General features: G+C 35.9%; 1 protein-coding gene across 1 annotated transcript in view; it reads right to left on the bottom strand.

Moving 5' to 3' along the window:
* The window catches only part of EYS (eyes shut homolog), a 1,629,530-nt gene that overhangs the window by 455,982 nt on the left and 1,147,450 nt on the right, over nucleotides 1–26,098 (bottom strand).

Raw genomic sequence — 26,098 nt, forward strand, 5'->3', positions numbered from 1 at the left:
TATGTGCAGATATGAAAGGGTCTCTGATAACTATTACTAAGTGAAAACATCAAAGAACAGTGCATTAACATGTTTTTTATTTTCTGTATATTATGACACTTGACATTTGAAAACATTTCTGGCTGAGGAGAGACTGCCCCTCCAGGGACTAGTTAATTCTTAGAGATAACTCACCTAGGAGAGGGCCTTTGATATGCAAACCAACCAATCCTGGGCCATTCCTCCTGTGTCTGGTCCATACAGCCCAGGAGGCCGTATTCCTCAACCTCACTCATCTCAGGGCCAAGTACTAGGCAACTGGAGAGCACTCTCAATATCCCCAAATTTGCCAAAATTATTCAAACTAGCCAATACTAAACTCCTTACCCTGCCCCAAACTTGCCTTCCTGGGGAAATACCAATAAAGGTAGTGGCCTAACCTTTCTCTCTCATGTCCAGTCACCTGCTTCCTGATCAAAACTTAATATTCTTCCTTTGGCCTTGCGATTAGGGAATTCCATATAAAACTGAACTTTTATTTCAATGGAGTTGACCTCTTTGTGTCGCCACTCAGTCACCTTTATAAATGAAGACCTGGCACAAAATAAACAGAATAATGTTTATAGTATTCACTCATTTAGATAAAAAGAGAATACATACATATATATATATACACACACACACACACACACATATATACATATATATTAGTACATTTATGAATGAACAGCTTTAGAAAGGGTATATAGGAGATAATTTTGGGAAATAGAAATAAAAATCTGGAATGGAAAGGAAAATCAATCTTAATGCTCTTCTGGACAACTTAAATTTTTTTGTACATATTGTTTTCATAATGATAAAAATATCAACATAAAGATGACTCTGATTGATATGTGGGGAACACACTGGAGAAGGTGGGAAAGAAGAACAGTTAGGAGAATTTATAGTGTGCTAAGTAGTGATGATGGTATAGCAGACTAGGGAGAAGATATGAAGAGGAATAATGGATAGGTTAGAAGTATATATTAGTGCTGAAGGATAGAATTGTGGTGACAAGGAAGAGCAATTAAGAATTGCTTTACGCCTGGCTGGTGTGGCTCAGTGGTTGAGTGTTAAGCCATGCACCAAGAGGTCGACAGTATGCCGTGGCTGGTTTAGCTCAGCAGTTAGAGCTTTGGTCTGCAGTCCAGAGAGACCCAGGTTCAGTTTCCTCTAAGGGCACGTACCTCGGTTGCAGTTTGTCCCTGGCCCTGGTTGGTCCTGCAGGTGGCAGCAACTCTATGTGTCCCTTTCACGTAGATGTCTCTCTCTCTCTCTCTTCCTCTCTCTCCAACTCTGTCTGAACAAAAAAATAGAAAAATGTCCTTGGGTGAGGATAAAAAATAAATTAAATAAAAAAAAGAGGTCGAGCCCTGGCCGGTTTGGCTCAGCGGTTAGAGCGTCGGCCTGCGGTCCAGAGAGACCCGGGTTCGGTTCCCGCTAGGGGCGCGTACCTCGGTTGCAGTTTGTCCCCGGCCCTGGTCGGTCGTGCGGGTGGCGGCCACTCGATGTGTTCCTTTCACATCGATGTTTCTCTCTCTCTCTCTGTTCCTCTCTCTCCCTCCCACTCTATCTGAACAAAAAATGGAAGAATGTCCTCGGGTGAGGATAAAAAAAAAAAAAAAGAGGTCGAGCCCTGCCGGTTTGGCTCAGCGGTTGGAGCGTCGGCCTGCGGTACAGAGAGACCCGGGTTCGGTTCCCGCTAAGGGCATGTACCTCGGTTGCAGTTTTTCCCCGGCCGTGGTTGGTCGTGAGGGTGGCAGCCACTCGATGTGTCCCTTCACATCGATGTTTCTCTCTCTCTCTCTCTTCCTCTCTCTCCCTCCTGCTCTATCTGATCAAAAAAGAGGTCGCCAGTTTGATTCCAGGTCAGGGCACATGCCCAGGTTGAGAGTCAGATCCCCAATGGGGGGCATATAGAAGGCGGCCAAACGATGTTCTCTCTCATCAATGTTTCTATCTCCCTCTCCCTCTCCCTTCCTCTCTCTCTCAAGTCAATAAAGAAAAAAATAAAATAAAAAAAAGAATTGCTTTAGGGTTCGGGTCCAAGCAACTAAATACACTGGAACACTGTTCACAAAAATGTAAGGGACCAGTGTTATAGGAAAGACTTAGACACTCCTACTTTTGGGCTGAGGAGACAGTATTTGAATATGTGCCACGGTTTAGTTCTTTCTTCTCTCAGGAAGAGAGGAAACTGATAAATGCTCCCCAAAGCCCCTAGCAGGGCATGGTACAGCCACGGACAGCTCTTGGCAGAAGATCATTTAGATCTGACTTAACAAAAAAAAAAAAAGAGAGAGAGAGAACATTCTACAATATATACATTTTTTTTTACCAAGTGGAACTTAGCTTCTACTAGGGAATTTATAATTTCTTTTAGTGTTTTAAAAGAGAAAAGAAAAATGTTTTAACTAATTTCCCTTCCCCAGTTTTACTGAGGTACAATAGACACATAAAAATGTATTTATTTAAGGTGAACAATGTGGTGTTTTAATTTATATAAATTGTGTCTAATTGACTTTCACTATTGTCAGTCAACTGGTTTATGAAAGGGCAGTGGGATCTTGGTCAGAATCAGTTTCCCTTTGAAGTAGGTATCAGCTTATTACAGATCTTGACCAAGGAAGCCACACTGCTTGCCCCACCTAAATTGGAACAGTGTCTCAATATAAGCGACAATTGAAATCAACTGTCAAATAGTAACAGTCAGGGGGCAGAGAAACCAGTACAAGTTATATCTGATTATTTCATAGAATAAAATAGAAGTAGAAAATAAAGGGAACATGTTGAAAAACCTAGACTGATTCATGCCATTTCACTGCTTTAAAGGGAACCACGTACTTTTTTAGGTCCTGGAAAGGAAAAAATATTAATAGTCCCTGATCTTTACAAAGTACCTAAAACCAAGCAACCAACTAAACAAACAAATAAAACAATGAATTTCAGGAACCATCTTAATGTTAATTTTATTCCTATTAATCATGAACACCAAAATGGAAATTCAAGTTTGCAGGTATATCTATATCATCTGTATCTTTATATCTATATCTATATCTACATATGTAAATTATGTCAGAGAGAGATACATTTGCTGTCAGTCAACAGATGTTTTTGCAGTATCAACTTTATTTTTCTTAACTGTTGACTCTACTCTGTTTCTTGCTATCTTAAATTCTGAAATTGTATAATTTTTTTCTTTAAATTCTGTAATTACCTTTTACCAGATGTTATATTTTAATATTTTTAACATTATCAAGTATTAGAAGTGTTTACTATATTACAAAGGACACACACACACACACATACACATGATACAATCAAGTTATTAACAGTGTTTATCTTCATGATATATTACAACAAATATATCTTAATTTTGTAATAAAAATAGAAATCATTTTCATTTAAAAAATCTGATATCATTTAGAATGTTTTAAAATAAAACATACTTTATTGAATGACATTAACCTACTTTGTGTAAAATTATTCCTAGGCGATTAATTTAAATTAGCACCCTTATTTATCTAGTTTATTGAATGAACAGTGATTGAATAGCACCAAATATAGCCTTAGTATTTATCATAACTCTTGGCTTAGATAGAGCTTTACACTTTCATTCTCAATTTAACCATTTCTAAAGAGAATAATAGTGCTATTTACATGCAGTTTCCCATGGGCTACCCCATGTGTCTAGTTCATTGCAGCAAAGCAAATACTTTGCTTTATGTTCTTCATTTTATTGCAGTTATGAGCTCTATTCAAGAGAGTGGCTTGCACATGTAATACCTTGTATATGTACTCATAAGTTTTTCTGAAATGTGGTACCAATCACTGTACTAGATGGGAGGACACAATAGCAAAGACGAGGGCAATTTTTGCCCTTGTAGACTTTATAGTTACAGATTCATTTGCAGTATTGAGAGGTAAGAGGAAGGACATATATCTAATATACCTGCCTAATGTAAAAATTAAAAGTAGGAATAAATGAACGGTTAGTCAAATCTATATAACTGATGACTAGAATTTAATGAAAATGAAGCAGATTTCTATGATAACTAAGATATGTTAATAGAAAAACCAAGTGGCAGAGTTGTGAGAGTTTATATAATGTACAATGACTACTAAAGAATACAGCTGCATATCCATGTGCAATATATATTAAACCTTTAAAGTGCAATAATAAAACAGTGAGCCCGTGAATAACTTAACAGACAGAGCATCAGCAGCAGTGGCTTCCCCAGTCTCAGCGCCCTGCTCATGCCCCTCCCCCTCCACAGAGCATCAGTTACCCTGGATTTCTTAATTTCCTTCATATTTTTCCACTTATGTTTTGAGCCTAACCTAAAAATAATGCTCAGTCAAACTCGTTTCTGAACTTTATACAAAAAAGTGTATATTGTATTATTTATTTATGGCTTGCTTATTTTCAATCAACATTGTTGCTAGATTCATCCACATTGATATGTTTATTTCAAGTTCACTCAGTTCCACTACTCAACATATAATATTGTGTTAATGTATTATTTTTCTCTACTAGTGTTTGGAAAAATTTGGATTGGGTCAGTTTTACGGAGTTAGAACAATAATCTTATAAACATAGTTATACACACTTCCTGGTGGTTACATACAGGAGGCAGAAGTAGAATTTCTTGGTTTAGAGAATGCACACATGCAGCTTAATACAATAAAGCAGCTGCACATTTCTACCAACAGTATATGAGCTGCTGTTTCTCTCCATCTTTATCAACACGTTATTAAACTTTAAAATTTTTGCCTATCTACTATTTGTATCACAGACCTAACTGTAACTTTATTGTGCATCTTTTCATACATCTTTTGGACAGTTTTATTGGGTTGTCCTGTTTGTTTGTATGTGACCTTTATAACCATTTTTTATTTTAAATATGTTGCAAATATTTTCTACAGATTGTAGCTTGTTTTATGATTTTCCCTATAGGGTCTTTTGAGAAACAGACATTCTCAATTGTACTATAATCAAATTTTCTGATTTTTAAAATGTATGTTAAAGTTCTGGGGTTTCTTTTATCCTGAGAGAGCCTCCCATATATTCTTCTGTAGCTTTGTGGGCAGATTTTCCTGAGAGCCCCTTTCTCTTCATAGGTACTGTTAAATTCTCTCCTTAAATACTGAATGGCTCACAGATACTTAATTTAGATACTGATTTTCAGTGCAATATTCAATAACCTTAAAGTAGCTGGACTGAGCTATGGCTAGCGGCCTCTGTAGCTGGGAAACTCTATTTGCATGTCTCCTATTTTTGTTGCAAGTGACAAAGTGATGGACACTGAATAGTGCCATTTCCTGATGGTAAAAGGACTTCAGAATTCCATTTCTTCTCTTCTAATTACAACCATGTTTATATAATGCCAAGTTACTAAATCCTCAAGTTTTTTTTGTTTTTTTTTGGTGGGTTCAGGAATATTTTCATTTATCAAGATGCTTCGTGGACATGGGACTGTCTTTCAGGCACCATCTGCCAGCACATTCTTCAATGTGGTTCTTTCCTGCTTCCAGACATCATCCCTTCATATCACAATGTCTCCACTCATGTCCAGCAATTTAAAATAAATTTGTATCAGCCTTGGCCAGTTTGGCTCAGCGGTTAGAGCGCTGGCTTGTGGACCAGAGAGTCCCGGATTCAGCTTCCGCTAAGGGCACGTACCTTGGTTGCAGTTTGTCCCCAGCCCCGGGTGGGGTCATGTGGGTGGCGACCACTCAAAGTGTCTCCCTCACTCGATGTTTCTCCCTCTCTTCCTCCCTCTCTCCCTCCTGCTCTATCTGAGGATGAATGCAAAAATGTCCTTGGATGAGAATAAAAAAAAAAAAAAGTAAAATATATTTGTACCAGAAAATGGTTCCCTTGCTTAAAGGACTGTCCACAAATATTAACCACCAGGTCCTATATGATTTGGCCCTGCATACTCAATCTCCCATACTCCCCAATTTATTTACTACATAACATCTATGCTGGTTTTCTCTCCAAACTTCACATGTGTCCAGTTTGAACATATCAGGGCTTTTGTACAGGCTTTTCTTTCATTTTGAAATGGAGTTAGTACCCTACTTATCTTTAGAAAGATTTCAGTAAAAATTCCAGTTTCAAAAAGCAAAAACAAAAACCTAGCTGATAAAGTAAATCCTAAACCCTAGTTATTTCATGACATGAATGCATTATGTTCAGTTACATGTTTGCTGTCTATAAATACTAAATGTGGGACCAGTGAGAACAAGAGCTTGATCATATCCATGGGGCTATTTCCTGCTGTGTATCTTGCTATATCTAATATAGGAGAGAGGCACTAGAGCTATATAAATAAAGTAAAGTCAAATAAAGTTAAGTCAGGGACCTGCTGTGGGTGCTGCCGGTGTGGAACTCTGCTGACTGGAGAAGCAAGCAGACCACGAAGAGCCGCTTGAACAAAGGAAATTCCTGCAAAGACTAATTAGTAACTACTCATCTGTGCCTTATCATTTACTCCTACAAAACAAAAACAAAACAAAAGAAGAAAAACACAAGGTCACTAGTTACACCTTGTCAAAGTTAAAGATAAACCCAACATTCGGCCCCATTCTTTTTCTTCCCTATAGCAAGTGATTTTCCACGGCAACAGAAAGTAGATACAAACCCAACATATAGGATGCAGGGGTGATCTCGCCTCACTTGTAAGAAGAGATCGCTACTGTGTGAGGTAGTTCATTCTTTGTTCTTCTGCTCTCTTTATTCTTCTGTCCTACCAATACATTTTAAGCTCTGATGGTTCAGGCTGGCATCTGAATTCTTTCCTTCACAAGCCAAGAACCTGTTCGATGCAGGACACGACTCCTAAACAACATTTAGGAGTCTGGTATTATATCCACAGGTCTGAGTACAGTGCCTGTTATTGTACGTGCTCAATTCTTCCTTGTTGACTGAATAAATGAAAAAATGATGGAATGAGTATATGTCTAGTTGAGACTACTTGATAATTGCACACTGAGAAAAGAGGGCAACTAAGAGTAGTGGATGTAATCTCTGCTGTTATCTTCCAGGTGTTGATGGTGCAGAACATCCCATTGAGCATCCACCATATCACCGGCAACCTGGTCACACCTATAACCTTTGCCCCTCTAAGTTGGTTGGAATTTTCCAAAACTTTATATTTATTTCCCCCAATTGCACATTTTTCTTGAGAAAGACAGAAACATATGCCATCAAGAAGCATTCTTTTTTTGGTTTAGTCCAATTATATCTTCACATATTCTTTGAAATAAGTAATATGCAGTTGGTACTAATCCATATTTTAAGTTCTTATGAGGTTTTCTTTTTAACAATTTGCCTACTTATGTTTAATTTCTTAAATGTCTGGACCACAAAATATGCATAAGTCTGTATTGAAAGACATCTACACTTGGCCGTTTTCATTTGATTAGGAAATTTTAATCTCTGTTGCAGATTGTCTGCAGTTTGATAGAATCAGATACAACTACAAACACACATTTATTGTTCTTCTATTAAATCTCATTACTTTAATAGATACATTTCAATTGCTTTACTGTTAATTTTTAATGAACTATAGTTTCTTATCTTTCTAATAAAACATTGCCCTTGAAAATGCCATTGTGTTCTTGGCATAATCATGATAAATTTTTTCCTTTCCTTCTGAATATTTTAAGGTTAGTTCCAGTCCTTAGATACACCTTGAACTTGTTTTGTATTGACTTTGTGGTTAATAGTTTCATTACTAGGCTGCGGATTTATTGTTGGTTAAATGCTAAGCTTCTAAAAATACTTAACTAAGCATTCAACCAATATGATTTTATACCCTTGAAAGGCTTCCTGTAATTAGACATAGGTTAACTATGTTCTTAGAAAGGCATCCTCCTCATTTGCCATTTCCCTGTATAAATGGTTTATAAATTGGAATATATGTTATTACCACTTTACTCAACGCTGCAGATTAATTCCAATTTTACTATAAAAATGGGTTTTATCACAGTTCAAATTTAATCTATGCAAGAAATCTACATTAATTCAATCTAAATTATACAATTATTTTTAGTTATTAAATATATCCAGGAGTGATGAATAGAATTGCTACTCTGGACTTAAACTGGAGCCATGCAGGATAAGAACTCACTGAATAGAAAATTGTAAGAATATTCAGAGAGACGAAACAAGCCACATTAGTGTCGTAGTATAAATATAAAGGAAGGGAGTATTGCTTGACATGTAACAAAGCATATTTCAAGGTCAGTAATGGGGAAAGTAAATTGTAATTATATGTATTATTCAAAGATCTCAAACACTAAAAACTGGCTCACAAACTATAATTGTTTCCTATCATATAAAATAGGAAGACAGATGCACTCTTTTATGAAAATAATGTAGTTCTATCGTCAAAACCTAGACTTGGCTTCAGTAGTCTAGATGTGTTCTTATTATTGTAACAAGAACAGAGTGATATGGACTAGTTTAAAATTAGAATTCATTTTGAAAATATTCTACAAAATATCAAATAATTCCATAAAGCCATTTAAAAAAAAGTATATACAACAACATATGACAGCTAATTTACTGGAGCAGTTTTTCTCAGGATTTGTGTAAATGATAAAAATATATTTCATGGTAACATTTTTGAGATATTTCTATGACCATGGTTGGCACCTATTAATACCTGCCATGGAAATCTTCCAAAATTCATCTTGTTTGCACACAGAGCATTGAGGACTTATTGAACTCACTCATGTACTGAACTAAACGCGAACTCTCTCCTAATGCCTGCCCTTCAAATAAAAATCATGGGATTTTCAGAAACACCCTTGTGGAGCACCTTATTGCAATTTCACGGGGGAGTTGAACACACTGCCCTCCATACATACACTTTCCATGTCGTATATGTGAATGTATGCAGGGATCCCGAAACAGTCTGACAGCCCAGTTTTAAATGATCTCAGTGAGAACCTATAAAAAGCACAAAGGAGAACTGATCACAAAGGAGCATGCACACGAGGGTCACACACCCCTCTCTGATAAAGACACGGACAGGGCTGAGATGTATACGCTACAGTGTAAAAGCTTTATTTCCTCTGTTAGACAAAGCTGAAACCAGTGGAAGGGCTGGCCCTCATGATCGGGTAGATGAGATAACATGACTGGATTTCAGGAAGAAAATATAATTATACAGAAGAATGATTTGCAAAATGGAAAGTTTATTCCATATGCCATAAAGCAGAATTGAAATGCCAGTCAGACCTACTCTGAGCTACTAAAACAACTTGCAGATATAAATATCCAAATACTTAAATGATCAAGGAGAATGGGGAAACAAAGTGGGTTAACTCGAACACTCTAGTCCGGTCTCAGACTGAATTCTGAGTGAAGAGCATTCATTCTAATTCACACTTGCCAGGTCTCATTTGAAAAAGTTCGGTTCTGGAAGCCAACACTAAATAATAAACGAGGAAGTGTATCCAGTCTAGAGGAGGAAAGAAGGTGGAACAACCGGAAATCATATCATATGAGAATGAGAACTGTTGCTATCTGCCTTGAAAATATGTAGGACGGGCCGAGTTATCCTTAAGAAATGGAAAGGCTGGTGTGTAGAAAACAATTACACTAAATCAGAAAGGCTGCAGTTGGAGATTTCAGCAAACCAGCATTACAGCTCTTATAGCAGTTGAAAAATGTAATTGGCTGCCTTATTAGGTAGTAAACTCAACATCAAGTCTTTAAGCAGAGCGTGGATAGCCACCTGTTAAAGATCCCTGACAGGACATTATTAGATAGGTGGACAGTGTGGCTATGCAACTGCTATGTTCTCCACTAATACATGAATGTCATCTGCATTGTATTACACTTGCAAGTGAACATATTTGTATTAAATTCAACTTGTTGGACTATGACCAAGATCATATATTAGTAATATGTCTTTCAATCACAAGTTTTAAAGAAGCATTTTAACAATGAAATTATTCATTTTTATTTGGAAATATGTACTTTATAAGATTTGAGATTATGTGACATTCTTCTTAATTGTAATGTAAAACAATAAAATTCAGGACTTTTAGATTCTTGGGAACTCTTCTTTAATAAGAAATCTCTTTAAGCCTAACCCAGGAAAAACAATGACCTTGTTTGTTTACTGTAATTTAGAAACCAAAGAAGACACACCATGAAAATATTTCACTGCCTAAAAGTTAAAATACATCTTGACAATGTGTATACCAAAAGGTTATATCCCGATTGCATTTTTTAAAAATCATTTTAATCATGCCTGCTTTCACCACTGTCAGACAGTTTAGTTATAGTTAAGCTGGCCAAACCTTTTACAGAAAAATGTTGACTATTCCAAAAACAAGTTTCTAACAGCCTGTTGCCATGCCCCAAACCTTTACGAGTGCCTTTCCGTTCTCCCGTGAACTTACACTTAAAACTTCACCTTTGTTTTTGCTTTTGGTAAAATAGTATCTATAGTTGCACATGAACCTGTTTAGCTTTGGCTTTGAAAGCACACTAAATATAAAGAAACATTAATGACTTGAGATGATTTTATGAAAGAGGCCGCTGGTTTTGCTCTGCAAGAATATTTGTGATTCCCAAGGGGAAAATATAACATTTTAATACAATCGTGAAGCTTACATCAGCCTGAAGCAAAACAACAGATATATATATATATCTGTTTTTTTCCCTCTTAAGAAAAAAATTTGCGGAGTTGAGAAAAAGAGGTCATATATGTAAACATTACCAAATTTCTATTTACTGCAGCTACCTCCCCCACTCCATCAGAGACCTCTCTCCAGCTGCCACGGTGCAAGTGAAGACTAGTTGCCTTAGAAAATACCCCAGGACATGGTTCCCAGCAACATTCCCTACAGGTTGGAAGTATCTGACTTCCAGATACAGGGTCCTATACTTACAAGCAGGACAGGAAGGGATGGGTGGTTGTTTATTTTCTCAGTTAATCATTACTTCTTAAGAATGACAATGGCAAAGGAGAAGTATTTTCCTTCTTCACTAGATTCAAACTGTGCTTGCCCATCAGAGCTGAGAAGAGGCATATGATTCCTCTTATATCTTTGGTCTTTTTTCTCTCTGTCTTTCAGCTCTTCACTCTTGCATTCTCTACAATCAAACCGCTTGCTTCCATATATCAACATCTGAAGACTCACGTGTTTTGAATTGTAGTTCATGTTTACCACCACATCAAAATAAAGAATTGAAGCTATTTTGGCATGGATGTAATCACTTCTCTGCCTTGATTCTTTATTTCTTTGGAGCTCTAGAAACTAGGGCAAGATCCACTGGACACAGCAGTGCACAGAGAAAGGAAAGGTTTACAATTTTCCCCCCAGTTGTGACTTTTTTTTCTATTTTCTAGAAGCTATACAAATCACACTGTTTCTCTCTCATGTGTAAACTGCTGTTTATTCTAAATGATGGACCTGTTGGTCGAAATGGCATAGGTGTTGTTCTTAAATGGTAACAACTATACAGTAAAAAAAAACATTGTTGATATAAATGAATGTATTAAGTGCAAGATTGGCATTAGTGTTTTTAGTCAGTGATTATATTGCGTGCAAAGATACCGCTTTGGTTTTATTGTGAACCAGATTGTATGACTGCAGGCGGGCGATTTATCCTCAGCCAGAGGAGGAAATGAGCAAGCTGGCCTGGATGATCTTTAAGGCATTTTCAGCTTAAACACTGTATTATCCATATGACTTCTGGAATAGGCTACATACCAGATAGTTATAATATTTACATATTTATATTATATATGTTTATGTTATAAGTTATAATATAATGATATACAGTGGTCCCTCGTTTATCGTGGTTAATCCATTCCAGACTCTCGCGGTTGCACCTGGCGTTGAAGGATTCCTGGGGTGCTCGGATACATAGGTCTACAGTCTATACATACTGTAATTTTAATTTTAATTGCAATACAAGGGTGTATAATTGACTCAGACAACCAAGCGTGCACTGTATCATTTTCACTGTCTCGATCAACTTTTTAATGAATATATTTGAAAAAACCGCGATAGAGTGAAGCCGTGGAAGTCGAAGCGCGAAGTGGCGAGGGACGACAGTATTGCACATTTATATTATGTCAATATTATAAATGTATAATACTATAAGTATGCTTAAGGCCATTTAAATCAACCATGTTAATGTGTGACTTCATTCATAACTGGAAATAAAGAAAACTCTAAATCATATTCTTAAAGGAAAACTATGTAAGTTCATGCAGATAATTATATGTATACTATGTACCATAGATCTATAGAAAGGCATGTTAACTAAAATAAAACCCTAAAAACTATGAATATGATTATCTTGTTATCACTGTATTATTCTGTAGAATACAGAAAACAAAGCCTGCAAATATGAACCATTGCTTCTAAAGTTCTAATAAAATAAAGCAGCTAGAAAATGTCAACTTGTAAAATCATCTAACTCTAGGGGGCACTGCTGTACTGCGCGTCCACTTTGGTTTATTGACTAAGGATGAAGCAAGATTTCATTAAAGAGTTCTGCAGGTTTCAGACACAGAAAAAAAGCACATAAACTATTTATAATCAATTTAAACTTTGAGAAAATTAGGTAACTGTATAAAATATTTATACACAGTTTTTGGAAATGAATGTTTCTTTTGTTGGTAAGAATATCTATCTTTCTGCAGCAACTAACTCTAGTTGTAGATGGGAGTGTTTTTATTAACTTTTACAGTCAAGGTCTCATGAAGGACAATATATGTTACTGTTATGGAATTATTTAAAGCATTCTGCCTTAAAATTCAAAATATAAAACCAAAATGTCATGGTTGGTTCCAGGATACTGCAATTTTTTAATTGGCTCTGCCAAGACTCTGTTTAATTATGTGAACTCTATGAATGCAGATAGCTTTGAAAATAAAGAACCTTAAAAACAGTGGAAGTTCGAAATAGTCCCAAAGGTAAGTAACCACATGTATATGATAAAACTGTGAGAAACGTGCACTATTCAGATGAAAGCCAAACACAGAAGTCAAGGTCAGCAGTCTCACAGATTTTAAGAGCATTTTAAAACAATACCTTGAGAAATAAATTGTGCCATTTGAACTATTATATATGGATTACAAATACTTAACAAAATATGGAAATTATATTAAAGTTCAAATCAAGGTATGCAACTATTTATACTGAAGACTGATATTTAAAAAAAAATCTATATATGCAAGCTCAACTATCACTTATCATTAAAGCACTTAAGAAGAGTTAATTTGACATTTTCAAACCAAATAGAGGTGACTTCCAAAGGTCAAAAATATTTTAGGTTAAATTGGGATTTTATTTAGAGTAGGGCAACATCTGGTCATTTTCTAGTCTCTACCTAGATCATAAAAAGCATAATGCACCACTGAATGAATAATTTAGATTTTTCCCATTAATCATTGTGCACATATGACATGATTTTCAATTTAGATCAATTACTCTAACAGCAATGTAGAAGAATGAGAAATTTGGGGGCGGGCAATAAAGAAGACTGTTTGAAGGATTTTGCATGGCAATCCTGAGCTAAGCCACTGGCCTTGACTATGGACAGAGGTAAAATTTTTGAGATTCAGTTGACTATATACAGAGGCAATGTGCTGACAAAATGTATTGATTGTGACAGTATAGGGTGGTGCAGGTGTTAAATAAGTAACATCTTTTCTATCCTGATGTCTGGCTTGCACACAAACATTTACTTCTAAAAACCACTAATATGTAATATGAAATAAATGAACCCATCATTTACACTATCCTCAATGTATTTCAATTAGCCAATAGATAGGTAATTTGGAATTGTGAACAAATGTACTTTGACTCTGAGGATAATAAACTAATAGTCATTCTTAGCTGCAAAGATTTGGGGACAGGGTTTAACACAGATGCTCAAGCAGCAGTTCTTTAATGAGCTCTCTTTTCTATGTCTGATGCTTCCAAATCACAGGCATTTTTTTGTATATTTTCACAAAAGTCCAACAGTGGCAAAGTGAAGAAAAATTCCCATAACTACTGAAAAACAGTAAAATAATTTATACTTAAAATCAGTATTACTTCTAATCAAAAAAAAAAAAAAAATTAACCTCCAATCAATCTAGAATCGATCCCTGACATGTGAATGTGTGTTTAGATGACTCCAGCTGCCTGTCCTTAATATGACTTCCAGCTTCTAAACATGGTGAGGAGAAACAAGCCTTACTTGTCGTGTTCTGTTGAAATTTCTCACCCTCAGAATTCATGGCATAATGATTTTTTCACACAAGTGCATTTTGGAATCATTTGTTGCTAAACCATAGTGAAACGCCACCTTAGGTCCAGACGTTGTCATCTTATGCCTGAACTACCCAGAAAACTTTCAGTTCACTCCACTGCCATTCAAACCATCATCAAATTTACAGTTAAAAAAACAAACAACAATAACAAACAAAACACACACCACAAAATCAATGATTTTGTACCATCCTAATGGTTACCAAAATTGTTTCCCTAGGTTCACTCCCCTCTCTTACAGTCTGTTTACCTCACAGTAGCCAGAATCACATATACTTAGCATGTACATCATGTTTCTTAACTGCTCAAAACTCCATTTCCCCATTACTCTTAAGTGGGAACTAAAAATATTTAATATGGACTATAAATTCCCCAGGATACTTTCTTATCTAATATTCTACTACACATTTTCCTTGTCCACTTCTCCAGAGACAGTGTTAGTGGAATACACCACGTTGTTTTAGCTTGTTTCTTTGCCTGAAATATAACTCCCCAAACATTTTTCTGGCTAGATCCCTCATTTGATTTATATGTTTTCTCAAGCACCACCCCTTCAGAAATACCTTTCTTACCCTGTCTAACTAAACTAATTAGGCAAGGGAAGAAATATTCTTTGATTCCTTACTTTGTCTTGTACATATTATTTATCTCTAACAGTTAGGCTATACAATCATTCATTTATTAGTTTGTTGCTCATCTTCTCCACACAGAATATTAGCTCTGTGGTGGCAGTGACTTCATTTTGTTCCCATTGTATTCCCAGAGCCTAGCGCATAACCTGCCACATAGTGAGTGCTCTAAATTATTTATTGAAAGAATGAATAGGTAAATGAATAAATAATGAAACTTCCAGGGGAGGGGATAACCGAAATTTGTCATTTCTAGTCTATTAGAAGGAGCTCACTAGCTGGAATGAAATTCTAGCTCCACCCTATAACATCTGTATGCTTTGGGATACGCTTCTAAATACTTCTTACTTCTGTTTTCTCATCTACAAGATGAACAAATAATAGATGCTCCACATACACTATTTTAATGTGAAATAAACTATTTAACACATTGCTGGCAATATAGTGAGATTTGAACAAATGTGAGTGTCCTTTTCCAAACTTAGATGAATAACTTGTACATCTCAGTTAACCCTGACTGCAGCTCAGATGCCCACCTGCACAACCACCATTAACTTGAGTTCTGCCAAAGGCTTGCCAAAGAGCATGCATTTAGTTGAACAAGCCTAAACTTTCACTGTTGAAGGATTTTAACACATTTCCCTAGCAAAAGGGAGAAATAATACAATTGATACAGTGGTGCCTCGTTTTCATTTTGTATCAATTATCTGCACTGGAAATGTTTCTCCCAGAGTAAACAGAGTATCGGTCTCAGGTATATCCAGTTTGCATTAGAAAAGCTATACTGACAGAGATGTTCATGTAGCCATGCTTAAATGTGACAAAGGGAGTCACATTAAAAGTGGTTAGGTGCCCTGCTTTTGTGCTGATATTGCAGAATCTTCAAAATAGAGAAGTGTTATATGTGAATAAGAGATATTTGAATTGTCTCAGCTGGTGTGGCTCAGTGGTTGAGCAGCGTTCCTTGGACCAAGAGGTGGCTGGTTCAATACCTGGTCAGGGCACATGCCCAGCTTGTGAGCTCCATCCCCAGTAGGGGGCAGTGTGGGAGACAGCCAATAGATGTTTCTCTCTCATCAATGTTACTATCTCTCCCTCTCCCTTCCTCTCTCTCTAAAGAGCAATAAAAAAATATTTTTCTTTTAAAAGATATTTTAATTGGAAAGCAGGACCTTAAAATCATCTTGTCCATCATACTGTCAAGGTAGGTTTTTTTTTTTAAACAAGTTATATGATTTGCAATATATAAATATAAAAAAAGAAATATTTTTGACTAGTATCACTTCTTTTAGGGAATAAGACTTAATATATAATTTATTTGACATATTTAGTATTTTCATAGTTACATAGGTCTAACTTTCATTAAATCTTTCAAACAATTTGTTTTTAGTGAATTAATTATTCTTTTTGGTATGTTTACAATATTAATTTTGTCTAATTTCCTGTACTTTATTTTATAGAAATACCATCTGGTACAATGATAGTAAAACAGAGCTTTTCCACTATACAATCTAAAAATGCTGGATGCCTGAGGGGATATGACTCGTTCATATATAAAAACAAAGCCCCCAACCTTTGTTGTCATTTTTAAATAATTAAAATAACAAAGGTTAGTACCAAAGCTCAATGGTTTGTTAGAAGTTAAAACTGAGTACATGAAAAGTAACATTAAAGAGCCAGATATTTTCCACTCAATTTGATTAATTAAATTACTGCCTTCAGCCACTCTTTCAATGACAGCCAAAAAGAGAGTATGAAACTATTCTCTGATATCTGTCACAAAATAGTCCATGTACCATTCAGAAAGTGACAACCACATTTATGTGATATAATTTTATACATCTTTATTTTACAAACTATTAAAACTATGCTATATTAAATGCTTGGAATTTTATCACCTGAAACTTTTAGCAATGATTGCTAGAACGTAAAAAATGTGAAATATACATACACTGCATAGAAAATACTGAATACTGCATGTTCTTGGTAACCAGTGTAATGGATAAAATTAATCCATATCTCAGTAGACTCATCATAACAGCTAAGAAGTGAATGTGTAACAGTGGATTACCTTGGGGAGTTAGACTCTTTGCAATGTTAGCAACGTGCAGGTGCCGACACATCTTGGATGCCATGAGACAGTGTAGCTCTGCGCACAAATCTTCAAAACACCAACTTCTGTCTTTAAGTGGACATTGTGACTTCGTTTTATTTACTAGGAACATGATATCTTGAATGTCCTTGTATCTTGAAAAACACATCTCATGCTTAACAATACACTTGAAAGATGACCAAATATCACAGATGGGCTTACTGTAAACTTTTGGAGTCTTCATTGATGGTACAAAGTGACTCCTTGAAAACTCCATGGAGTCAGGGACCAAACCAGTCCAGGAAGATCATCATTGAATCCCAAATATTTAGCAGGGGAACTAATAAAAATGTCTGAGTAACTGATGTGACCCCAAATGAGGGAGATGCATTACAAAGCACTCCAGGTGAAACAAACACCTGTAAAGAATGCTCTGTCACATGGTGCTCTGCTGCAAGGAGACATGTGAGCAGATCATTTGAGACCCTCCCGAGAGGCATCTCTTTCAGCTGCTTCATGAACTGACAGCGGTAAAAAGAAGTAGATGGTGCTCAGGTCTTTCATTTGACCCACTGCTCTTCTCACTCTGCAAACTTTCCCTGGTTTTCTGTATTCACTGTTATGGTTTTACCTGCGATTTTTTATATTTGATAGTCTCACAGTTACACCTTCTATTTAAATCATTACCTTTAGCCACAGACTCTCTACTATAAATCTGCCTGCTGGACATATGTAGCCAGAGGCTTATTTCCATGAGTTCAAACTCTACATGTCAAAAATAGAAATGCTTATTGCTGTTTATATCAAACATTCATCAGTACCTCTTAAGAGCCTCATAGCCTCACCTGGTTCTAGAGGGCTACTTCTTCCAGCTCCAGCTGCAAATTATTCTCTCTTGGAGGGGCAGTCATGTCTATGGTCTCTAAGACAGCACAGTGAGACAGAATCATCAGTCCAACTTATGCCAGGAAGTATCCAGCCAGACAACACATTCTCACATAAGCTAGACTTCACTCTCTGTTGCTCTCTCTACTGCTTCCTGGGATTGTATTCAAAGTTAAGCCTATGTATCTATGAAAATACTAATATGTCAAGTAAAATAGCACATGTGGAACCTAGGCTGAGAAACCATCAAAATTTGCTTCGCCTTTGGTGATATCTGTTTATGTTATCCACTTCTACCCTGGTACTTTCAGCAAAAATCCTATAAAGCATTCTTGCCTTTTCTTCCTAATCGACTTGAAACTCAGTAGCTAAAGCCAGCCATCATTTCTTCTAAATAACAGATGCATCTATTCCTCTCGGTTTCTGTCCACGTTGACTTGTTTTAGGCTCTCACTTTTTCTTGGGTTATTGAAAATAGCCTCCTTTCTGGTCTTTCTAATCCCAGCCTCATATCTTCACTTTTAGGCTCCAATTTACATAGATAAATGCAGCTGATCCATATAAATGTGTATTTTAACATACCCGGGATTCTCAACAGCTTCAACTTCTTTAACCCACCAAATCTTCATTATTTGATCTGAGCTTCCATTTTGATGCTTATCACTCAAATTTCCTGCTTTCCATTTATGCTCCAATATCAAATATGCCATTTAAAAAAAATCTGTATTTCATTATCTGGTATACTTTCTCCTGTTCTTCTGATAAACTCTCACTTTAGATTTGAGAACAAAGTTCAGGTATTCCTCCTCAATAAATCACACCCACCCTTTCCCAAGCTGAGATAGAGGACGCTCTTCTGTGCAACATAATATCGCATATATTTATATCCATTCGAAGAGTAACTCTTGTTTTTTCGCTTATTTTTGTTTTATTGTACCCAACACACTTGTAGAATGCAATATTTACCTACCAATTTCTCACTATGGCAGGGATTCTCAGGGAATTTCCCCCCAACTTGAAAGTTGTTTCAGATTCTGAAACCGGGAGACCACGCACAGTTTCTGATTCGGATATGCATGCTGTCTGCTAGATTCGGTGTTTTCCCTTCTTACCCTCACCTTCATCCCCTGAAAATGCAGTAGATTATGTTTCATGAGGGGCAGACTGGGCCTGCTTTGTATGTCTTCATATCTCAGTACCTGGAAGGGAATTCAACCATCAGTTAAGAGGCCAATACTTATTTACTGAATGAATAAGTGAATGAATGAATAAATGAATGAATGAATATTACAGAGATAAACCTTAGGCACATCTAAGGTCAGCTCCACCTGAAGCCAAATAGCATTCATAGAAACATCACTTTTGAGTTACGTAGTCTCACAGAAAGCACACAGGATTCTCTGAGGTCATATTGCATATACTTGGTAAGCAGGCAGCCACATTGCCAGAGTCTTCAGAAAACTGAGAGGGGCCTGATACATTAATTAACTAGTTTCCTGAAGGACCTGAAGGACTGTCCACTGTTTCAAGCAGCATCTGTAGCTAAATACCATCTCTGGAATTAAAGGCCAGGGGAGCTGTCTCTCTGACTAGGACTGAGCCCAGCATAGGTGACTGTGTGCTACAAAGTCATCCCCTGTGCCTATTCTAAGTGATTTTCTCTGTGTCTGTTGATATCTTTGCATCAATCACAGTCACTCTTATGGCAAGCAAGGAGTATTTATATCATTGTAATTGCCACTTTTATGATAATTGTCTGTCAGTGTGTTCTCCCTGTAATATGCTGTGAGTTCCTTAATGACAGGAACTCTTCTTTATTTATCTCAGTATCCACAGCATAGAAAAAGTTAAATGTATTATAATATAGAGAAATAAATAGGTAAGTATTGAGGAGTGGTGAGACAGAAGCTGGAAGAATACAACAGAACCAGCTCAAGAATGTTCAAGGATAAACATTAATATCTCGATACTTCAGCTAAAATTAAAAAAAAAAAATTAGCAGCCTATATTAGTTTGTATAATCTACATTGCTATAAAAATAAACCACCAAATTTCAGTGGCCTAACAGAAGTACATGTATTTGCTCACTTAGCAGTCTGATGCTGGTGTTCGCTTTCAATGGGATTGAAGTGGGTGGGTAATCCATGCAAAGATTTAGGATCTCAGGATTCTTCCATCCTGTGACTCCACCATTAGCTAGGGTCTTACAGTCCTCTACATCCAGCCAGAGGTGAGGGAAGAAAGAACAGGAAATAGAGAGACTGACATAATTCATTCCTCTTCACGTTCCATTTGTGAGAACTAGTTTTGCAGTACCGCCTATATAAGAGATTGACAATCTTTTCCTGTGAAAAGCTGGATAGTAAATGTTTTGAGCTTTTTGGGCCATACAGCTCTGTCACAACTACCCAACTTTGTGGCTATAGGCTGCAAGGAGCCATAGATAACATGTAAGTGATTGGGTGTGGCTGTGTTCCAGTAAAACTTTACTTACAAGCACTGAAATTTGAATTTCATTTAACCTATGTGTCACAAAACATTATTCTTTAAAATCCCCCCTCCCCAACTATTTAAAAAATGTAGAAAGCCTTCTTTGTTCCTGGGTCTTGCAAGGAGATGGTGCCTGAAATTAACTTGTGGCTACAATTGCTAACTTTTGACCTAGAGGCAAGGTAGCTGGAAAATGTTGTCACTGTCTTGGCTGCTGACTTCAGTGAGAGCTCAAGATTACTTTGTTTGAGAGCTGGCTATTTCTCCCGTAGGCTGCTCCTCCGGCCACTCCATATTGATACATGTCCCTGTCCTCCTATAGCATGCCTAGCCCCCTCTCAAGAGATACAGCACAAAATCTCATCTAGTCACTGCATTCAGCTCAGAGGCAATAGTTTCTAGGTGACGCCCAGTTCTTTCTATCAGTTTTGGATGTGGCCTCTTAAGATTTGAAGAGCTACAAACATAAAAACAATCCTGACCCTTAATAGAAACAGACAGAGCAGGGACAAGATAATTGCAAAAAAATGCCCATTCAGAAAGGCAGAAATGGGAATACACAGCAATGATGAAGAGCAGATATATTATCAATTGTGACACCTTCTTTCTGCCTTGGTACTGGAGAGAGTTCCTTGATTAGACTGATTCTCTTGGGGAGCAAATTCCCTGTCAATGGTACCCCCGTCTCTGTTGGTCTGAAACGGGCTTTACCCATAAGTGCCCTTGGGGAAGACAGAGTTTTTACACAGTGCTTCATGCAGTATACGTTTTGAGGCCTTAGAGATACTTTGTAGTTAGTTTTTCTTCTTTGTTTGTTTGTTTGCATTTATCCAGGCTTGTGGTTTTCTTGGCAATATACTCCCATTAACATCTAGGGGGCAGTGCTCTATCCCCATTTAGTCTGGTTCACGTTAACAACAACATGCAATGTTCTTTCCTTGTCGCAATTCCCAAGCTGGCTTTATTATTATTTTGTTATTTTCTTCTCCTCTTATATCTTTATCTCTCAACTTAGTGACAGCTAGCTTGAGGTCATTTGAAGGTCATATGGAGGAGATGGAGCATCCTTTGAATTAACCTTTGCTGTAGAGCTTAGTTGTTATATTTCACTGACATATCTTAATGAGTGTGTTTAGTTCTCCATATTATATATTCTTAATTCTTTGTTTGGGGAGGTTTCTAGAAACAGTTTTTCTAAACTTTAGAAGCTTAAATTGTATGTTAGATCTTTGAAGTCCTTCTCATCCAGTAAATGACAGCAAAGTCATTTCCCAAGCATCACAGGCCAGAAATCAGATTTTAATTCAGTTCACATTTGACTGAAGAAGGCTAACTCAATAGTCCCACCTAGACGCAAAGAATGGGGGTGGGGAGGGGGATAGAAAGATTGAACAAGTTTGTTCTTTACTGTGCAACTATTTTTGTGGTGAAATTCTGTATTATGGAGGGAGTGTATAAACTGTGTGTTGCAAAGCTAGTAGAGAATTTAACTTTTATTCTGAAAGTAATGGCAACCATTTGGAAGACTGTGATCCATTAATACCAAAAGCAGAAATTGAAAGTAGAATATGTCAGAAGCATAGTGCAGTATATAGAAGCCTGAGGACAAGAAAAGTGTATGACCAGACTCAGTCTCACAGAACTTTTGAACATATGAGCTGGCTTTTGCAGAGCCATTATTAATCCTGAAAACTACCATGAATGCTATTATTCTAAAATAAACAATGTTCCTATTTTTCATAATAATGAAACATATTATATATTACCAGAAACATTTGAAAAGATTCATATAAAACTTTACCAGATATGATTGCATTTGTATAAGTAAACCCAACTATATGCATTTCATTGCAGAACAAAAAATAGTTTCTTATTCCTGAATGTTTCATTTCCTAAGTATTAAAATAGACTTTAAAATATAAATATTGACATCTTTCAATTGTCAAGGAAAGCATACAATGCACAAATATTTGAACGAGACAGGAATAGAACAATGGAAAGTTTCTACAGTGCAGAGAAATGAAAATGTGTTTTAGTTAAAGAAAACTTATGCAAAGTAAAAAAGTAAAATTAGAATAGAAATGAACTCAATTTATAGTGTAACAAAACCTACAAATTTCATATTGGTACTCTGCTTTTAAGTGTCTTTGAATCTATTATGTAAAATTTATTTTAGTATATTATTTTGTTCGTTTTATATTAGAAAAAACCTATTTTTTTAAAAAAACAAAAGTAGTACGTTTGAAGTTCTCATGGAAAGTATTCTTTTTATTAAAGTTTTTATTGAATTTATTGGAGTAATATTGGTTAATAAAATTAGCATTCTTCTCTTAGATATCTAACTATTCTCCTAGTTGACTGGAATGTGGTCCAATAAACACATTAAAGACTGCTAATGATACCAGTTACCAAAATGGAAATACTTCCTGTATTCAGGCATTGTGATAAGTGCATTGCTTATCCACAATGTCATTCAATCTTCATATCAACCCCATGATATTGTTATTATTGTCCTTATTTTACAGGTAAAGAAACTGAAGAACAGAGAAGTTAAACAACTTTGCTAAGGTTACATTGATAGTAAGCAGCAGAGCTGGACTTTGAAACTTGGTATATCTGACTGACTATTAACTCCTCTATTATTAGTACAGCAGCTTGGCTCAAAACCACTTCCACAAAACCAGTGGCTCAGCTCTCTATTCCCCATGTGTAACACAGCAGAGGCAGTCCTGGAGTTGCAGCATATTAACCATATTTTGTGATCAAGTATGGGTAATAAGAAAAACATCTTAACTTGATTTTAGGGAAAGGAGTGTCTTCATTTATGAAATACTGAGGTAGAACATCTAATTCTGAAAATATAGGCCCTGGGGCATGGTCCAGAAGTAAAAAAAAATGATATTATGAAAGTGAATAGCTCTTTTTAATATGATAGAAAAAGAATTAAATTGATTTTCTAGTGAGTGAGGTGCTAATGGTTCCCAGAATAACAAGATGAGGACAGATTGTAGGGAGGGCACACAACTCAGAATAGGGTTGGCACTGCGGCCAATGGCAGATCGTTATGAAAAACCCGAGGTGGGAAAAGTCAAGGGATTTCTAAGACTAAGAATGGCTAATATTCAATGCTTCATATTTTTTGCCTTGGAACCCTATTCTCTGAAACACCTGATCCTTTTTCTTGACCCTCCCTCCTCCAAATTTTGTGATAGTTGTACTTCGGAAAGATATTGGAAAAAACACTATGTTGATTTTTTCATTTGAGATGAAACAAGTAATACACAACAATTACAATGAAAACAATAGCTAATAACAATAAAGTTCATATTGGGTAGTTGGCACCATTCAGAAAATTGTTAAAAAGTGTATATTAAATCATGCATCTTTTACAGCAACACTTCATGTTCAGTATTATTATCACCACCATTTATAAATAAAGGAAGCACTAAGTTACATAGATAAATGGTGCGACTATCATTCCATGTGTGGTTCTGTAGTTACTCTTTCTACTTGCTTGCTCTGAGCTTCATAATCAGTGTAGGAGCCACCAAGGAGTCACTTTGCTTGAAGAATGTAAGTAAAGAGACTAGGACAAAAGCCATGCATTTAAATATAAGTTCCCCAGTGATCATGGGAAGGACAGAATTTATACATACATGGGCTCAAGTCATTTTTAGATACATCAATACCAGGAGTATACCAGGGCAAGATTTCCTTATGCTACTTAGAAGGCACACAATTTGAAACTTGCACATTGTTTATTTTTGAAATTTTCCATTTAATATTTTCAAACAGTAGTTGACCATTGGTAACTAAAACCATGGAAAGAGAAATGATGGATAGGGTGGGGGTGGGGGATGCAGGCTCCTGCAGATGTATTTTTCAAGTATGTAGTATATCATTTCTAGATTTTCTCGGCAGAGCTATAAAACAACAGAATTTGTTTAAAATACAACTAAAACATTTCCCATAGCATGGGTTTATGAAGCAAAGTTTCCATTATAACCTTAGTTTCAAATCTTAAAAAATTATAAAATACTTGCTATTGTTGATTTCATCATCTTTTTAAAATTTAATGTATCTTCAATATAAATCTACATATTTAAAATAAATTTCAACAAATGGCATTAGGAAAACTGGATCTCTACATGAAAATGAATGAAATCTGACCCTTAACACCATAAACAAAAATCAACTTAAAATAGATTAAAGACTTAAAATATAAGGCCTGAAACTGTAAAATGCCTAGAAAAAAAAGAAGAAAGTTGCTTAATATTGGCCTTGGAGATTATTTTTGATATGACACCAAAAGTTTAGGCAACAAAAGCAAAAATTAAACAAATGTAGCTACACTTAAACAAAACAAACAAATAAACAAACAATAACCACTTCTGCACAGCAAAGAAAACAATCAGGAAAATATCAACCTATGTATTGGAAGGAAATATTTACAAACCACCATATTTGATAAGGGCTAAATATTCTACATATATAAGAAACTCATACAACCCTTTAGCAGAAGGCAAACAACCCAATTAAGAAAAGGCAAAGACCTAAAGAGAGAATTTTCCAAAGATGACATACAAATGGCCAACAGGTATATGAAAAGTTGCTCAACATCAATAATCACATCAGGGAAATGAAAATCAAATCCACAATTAGATATCACTTCACCCCTGTTAGGTTGGTTTTTACGAGAAACAACCACCATCAAGTATCAGTGAGGCTATGGAGACAACGGAGACCTGCCCACTGCTGGTAGCAATGTAAATTGGTAGAGCCATTATGGAAAACAACATAAAGGCTCTGCAAAAAAACTAAAAATACAATGACCATATTGTCTAGCAAGCCCCCCTCTGGTTATATGCCCAAAAGAAATGAAATCAGTACCTCAAAGAGATATTTGGAGCCCATGTTCATTGAAGCATTCATCACAATAGTCAAAATATGGAAACAACCTAATATTCGTTAATGGATAAATAAATTGTGATATCAATATGTATAACAGAGTGTTATTCAGTCTTAAAAAAAGAGGCTCTGCCATTTGTGACAATATGGGTGAACCTGGAGTACGATATGCTGAGAGAAATAAGCCAGATGCAGAAAGAAAAAGATTGTATGATTTCACTTATAGTAGATTCTAAAAAAAGTCTAATACGTAGGAGCGGAGAGTGGAATGATGATAACCAAGGCGGGTAGGTGTCAGCAATGGGGAGATGTTGGTTAAAAGAAAAAAGTTGCAGTCTCATAGAATGAATAAGTCCAGAGATCTCATGTATACCATGGTGACTATAGTTAATTTAATTATACTATATTGAAATACTGGAAATTTGCTAAGAGTAAATTTCAAGCACTGTTACCATAAAAATAATGGTAGCTATGTGAGGAGATATATATGTTAATTAGCTCGTCTATAGTAATCATTTCACTATGTGTACATATATCAAATCATCATACTTAAATACAAATAATTTTTATTAAAAATAAGAAAATAAATTTCAAATGTGTAAATGGTAAGATTAAAAAATATTATAGAGTATATTATTTCCTAGAAGCTTTGAAGTTACCAAAGACATATAATAAAAGTCATAAGAGATTAACTCACAGAAGTCTTTTGGTCAATTGAGAAAATACGTCAAGGAGCATCAAGCAGGAAATCAACAAATTGTGGGGATATTCATCCTAC

The sequence above is a fragment of the Molossus molossus genome, unplaced genomic scaffold (genome assembly GCF_014108415.1).
Source record: "Molossus molossus isolate mMolMol1 unplaced genomic scaffold, mMolMol1.p scaffold_m16_p_8, whole genome shotgun sequence".
In the NCBI taxonomy this organism is placed as follows: Eukaryota; Metazoa; Chordata; class Mammalia; order Chiroptera; family Molossidae; genus Molossus; species Molossus molossus.